Source organism: Sinohyriopsis cumingii, unplaced genomic scaffold (assembly GCF_028554795.1).
Source record: "Sinohyriopsis cumingii isolate HCF-2022 unplaced genomic scaffold, ASM2855479v2 utg002479l, whole genome shotgun sequence".
NCBI lineage: Eukaryota > Metazoa > Mollusca > Bivalvia > Unionida > Unionidae > Sinohyriopsis > Sinohyriopsis cumingii.
This window is the reverse complement of record NW_028316224.1, coordinates 705,001-710,000: the sequence shown is the minus strand read 5'-3', so window position 1 is coordinate 710,000 and position 5,000 is coordinate 705,001. Positions and strand designations below refer to the sequence as shown.

Sequence of the window (5,000 nt, the reverse complement as noted above, 5' to 3'; positions counted from 1 at the left end):
TAATTAAAGTGTACTTATTAAAACTTATATAGATAAACTGCCTTCATACATTATTCAAATTTGTAATTCAGGCATTTTCGGACTCGGACATTAGTTGCTTAACCGGAGGTTTACACCTTCAAATGGACTTAAATAACAATGCATTTAAACGAAGATTCAGTTCATTTTTGTTGTTTTTGGGCATTATTATTATTATTATTATTTATCTTGTATCAACTGACTAATTCAATAGGTAAATAATCGACATCAGCCTATGAGCTACCTTTAAAGACGGACTCGAATCTGATTTGAAACGGATATCGTCTTGCAGCTCGGAAACGTTAAAGTTGTGGAAACACAGAAAGTGCAAGGAAGTGGAAGCAGGGAACATCCATCCAAACTTACTGTAATCAAAACAGAGATTTATACACCAATTTATTTTGTCAATGGCCCATATTCGAAGTATTCGCTAAGGGATGCCAAGTTTCACACTGATAGACTGGTGCCCTGCTAAAAACAGGTAAATAAATTAAAATAATTAAAAATAATACATTCCAAATATATCTATCAATTATTGAATAAGAAATACCACAGACAAGTATCCAAAATGAAAGACATCGATTGCATACGTTGCAATTATTCGCTATAGGCTGAATCCGGAATATCAGAAGAAATTTGGAGGATCTGGACGGCATACGAGGCGGCCCATCTCGATCCTGGAGGTAGAGGAAACTGAAAAATTTGCACCAGATTTGTGAACAAGAAATATTGGCCATATATGATCGCATATCCTCACAGTGAGGATGGAACCAAAAAAAAATTTAAAAAATGCCTACAGCACCCGGTATTCCCAGGCGGTCACCCATCCAAGTACTAACCGGGCCCGACGTTGCTTAACTTCGGTGATCGGACGAGAACCGGTGTTTTCAACGTGGTATGGCCGTAGACATTTGTATGTACAAATTTAAGACTAATATAGGTTGTCTCTTCGTCGTTACAAAGATATATTACACACACACGCACACACACACACACACACACACACACACACACACACACATATATATATATATATATATATATATATATATATATATATATATATATATATATATATATATATATATATATATATATTAGAGACAGGGGAGAGCTCTGCTTACGACAATACATCCCTTCAGTTTCAATCTGTAAAGAAGCAAGAGCTTATTTGATCGCCGATGTCACTGACATGTAGGTTGCCATATTTGTGCAGTCATTTGAATAGTAATACAATGGCGAGTTCCGTGTCAAATTTCATCAAGGTTGTCGTTTTCTTTCGTCAGTCAGCTTCATTAACGACAAATGATGTTATACTCGGAATTATTTCTGAGAAAATAAATCGTATTTCTCTCGATTTCATGCAGGTATATCTCGATGAAAGGTCGGTCAAGTTTGCATGGCAGGCTAGTAAGCACAGGGGCTCGCATCGTTGCTCACAATTGAACTGACAGTCATACATTTTATACTATATGTACGACTGATAGTTTCATTGTAAGCAATGATACGAGCCCCCTGTGGCTAGTAAGCAGCCTATGCCGATACCGCATGGTGTCGGCGATTTCCAACGTTTTGATAAGCAAAACAAATATGTCCATACACCCCAATACTAATGTCCAAATATCAAAAATCGCTATTTTGGGACTATTATGAATTCATTCAAGGACATTCTAAATTACATCATCGCCACACGTCAAGATTGTTATTACATCAGCACATTCAAAATTGGACTTCATTCAGAAAACCACTGGCATTCATTTGGAACACTACCCTTTTGGACTTGTCATATAACTTTTCATGGACTATTTGTGATTTCATTTATAATGCTGAAAAGTATTTAAATTTTCACTTTGTATTCTTTATAAAAATAAATTAAGTCGGTTGGTTTAGATTGGCTAAGATAGCATTAAGGTGTTTTTGTTTATATGAGCCAATATCACATTATTCTTTTCTTGGTTTAGATGGGCTAAGTTCACATTATGGTACATTGATTTAGATGGGCTAAGTTCACATTAAGGTGTTTGGCTAAGTTTCCATTAAGATATTTGGTTTAGATTGGCTAAGTTTGCATTAAAGTGTATTGGCTTATATTGGCAAATTTCACATAGGAATTTGATTTAGATGGCCTAAGTTCACATTATGGTGTTCTGGCAAAAGACTGCTTGGTTTTATTAGGCAATGAGGGTAGTCTTGCTCAAGGGTACAATAGGGCAACCAGCTTGATAGAAATCTATCATGTTAACCATTGGACTGATGTACATTTTATCAGTGTAATTTAGAGTCTGTTTAAACCATTCCGAATCCCCCCATCTCTCTCTCTCTCTCTCTCATATATCTCATATATATATATATATATATATATATATATATATATATATATATATATATATATATATATATATATATATATATATATATATATATATATGAAAGAAATAATATTTTCAATCTTTCTGCACTGTACTGATTTTCTGGTTGAATACTAAAAGTAAGTTTAAATATATATAAGGAGTTTGCAAATTTTATAAAAGTCAGCTTGCCTAGCAAGTAGTAGGTCAATATGATACAATGTAGAATTTAAGAAAATGTCATTATATGTATTGAAACGTTTGTTTCCTTTGTATCTGTTGATATCTAAAATCCATATCCCAATAATTAAAATTATCCAAGACTATATGTAAATAATACACGTATGTATGTATGTATGTACACACACAAACGTATATATATATATATATATATATATATATATATATATATATATATATATATATATATATATATATATATATCACAAAAGACACACACATATCTTAAAACACCCTCAGCCACCCAGGATATATATATGATCCGTTTTTACGAGATAAACTTATTAATTCAGTATGGTATAATTATCGAGTAAGATCAGTAGAGTTTTTGCCCTTGTTTGCAATCGTTATAGGATAACGCGTTAAAAATAAAATTACACAGAAGTACAATTAATGTTAATAGCTGATAAAGTTATGCGAACTTTGTTGCATACTCTCTCTCTCTCTCTCTCTCTCTCTCTCTCTCTCTCTCGTGTGTCAGTATGATAAAGCAAGAAGAAAAAGGAAGAACAGTAAAGAACATATATAAAAAGGTTTATTGAAACAGCGTCTCATCATGGTGTGGGCACCACGATGCATAGGGATAAATAAAAAAGCGAGTATTCCATTACTTTTCACTTCATTTGATATGCATCCATATGACACAGAATGCTCTCGGTGAGTACAGGGAATCAGATAAACGTCACTGTGCGGGACTAGGTATAAAACATTTATTGTAGTTTTAATTGTAAATTTTTCGGGCATTTAAGTAGAAATTAAATGATTTCAGTTCTAGTGAGAACAACATTTCGACTGTAAAACATAATTTGTTGTCTTGATGCGTTTTCAAGACTCTTGGGCTGATTAGTCACACATCTCTTCAAAATTTCCGATGTACAAATGTTTGTGTGCAGTATAATATTAGTAACTAAAGTGTATACTGATTCAAAGTTCTAATCCAAAAGAAGCAAAACTGGCCTCAGATACTCATATTTGTCACTCATCCATTTTCTGACCCAGATAAGGGGAGAATTCCATGTTGAAATTGACTTAAAATGCAGATTCAGGACATTATTGTTGTTGTTATTATTATTATTATTATTATTCCTCTTTCTGTCCTATCATTTGGTTAAAATAAGCGACACCGGCCTATAAGCTAACTTTAAAAATAGGGTCTTATCAGATTTGCAAAGGATCTCTTCTTGCAACTTGTAGAAGTTAACGTTGTGGAAATACAGAAAGTGGAAGCATGGAATATCTATCTAAACTTACTGTAATCAAAACAGAATTTTATAACCCAATTTATTTAGCCAATGGCCCATATTTACAGTATTCGCTACAGGATGCCAATTTTCCCACTGGCAGACTGAGGCCCTGCTGTAAAAGAAATCAATCAATCAATAAATTAATATAAAAAATTCTCACAATTCATACATTCCATATTTATCAATCAATTAGTGAATAAGAAATACCACAAATAAGTACCCAAAATGAAAGACATTGATCGCATATTTTGCAACTCTGCGCTAGAGACTACACCAGGAATATATGAGAAGAAACTTGAAGGAAGTATTTCGACGTGAAAGTAGGCAGCTTGTTGTGGTAGTAAAAGTAGAGGAAACTGGATAAATTGAACCGAATTTGTTAATAAGAAATACTGGTCATCTATGATCGCATATTCCAGTAGTAAGGATCGAAACCAAGAGCAGAGAAGTGCAAAGCAACATTTGCTATATTCAGGTCCTATACTTGATTTTTTTAGGATCCGAATTATTGAAGAAAGTTAAGGAAAAAGAGAAAATGAAAGTCGAGAAATTGCTCTATTTATTATTTATATTGAATAAAGTAAATTTAGTTACAATAAAAGAAAGAAAGAAAAACTTCAACTGTTTTTAGTTATAAAAGAAAAAAAAAAAATTAGAGTCTACAGCACCCGGTATTCCCAGGCGGTCACCCATCCAAGTACTAACCGGGCCCGACGTTGCTTAACTTCGGTGATCGGACGAGAACCGGTGCTTTCAACGTGGTATGGCCGTAGACACAAGTGTGTGTAAATTTAAGACTTATATTCGCTTCTCTCTTCACCGTTTCCGATGTACAGACGTTTACGTTTATGTGCCGTGTAAAATTAGTAATTAAAGTGTACTTATTAAAACTTATATAGATAAACTGCCTTCATACATTATTCAAATTTGTAATTCAGGCATTTTCGGACTCGGACATTAGTTGCTTAACCGGAGGTTTACACCTTCAAATGGACTTAAATAACAATGCATTTAAACGAAGATTCAGTTCATTTTTGTTGTTTTTGGGCATTATTATTATTATTATTATTTATCTTGTATCAACTGACTAATTCAATAGGTAAATAATCGACATCAGCCTATGAGCTACCTTTAAAGACGGACTCGAATC

The 5,000-nt window shown here is 33.3% G+C and overlaps 2 non-coding genes across 2 annotated transcripts; both read right to left on the bottom strand.

Annotated features, from left to right (window-relative positions):
- Positions 1–808: 808 nt before the first annotated feature.
- Positions 809–927, bottom strand: LOC149770588 (5S ribosomal RNA). Its single transcript, XR_016418721.1, has one exon. It is a non-coding gene; the product is annotated as a 5S ribosomal RNA (ribosomal RNA).
- A 3,579-nt stretch (positions 928–4,506) lies between these two features.
- Positions 4,507–4,625, bottom strand: LOC149770587 (5S ribosomal RNA). The gene has a single exon (XR_016418597.1). It is a non-coding gene; the product is annotated as a 5S ribosomal RNA (ribosomal RNA).
- Between the last annotated feature and the right edge of the window lie 375 nt (positions 4,626–5,000).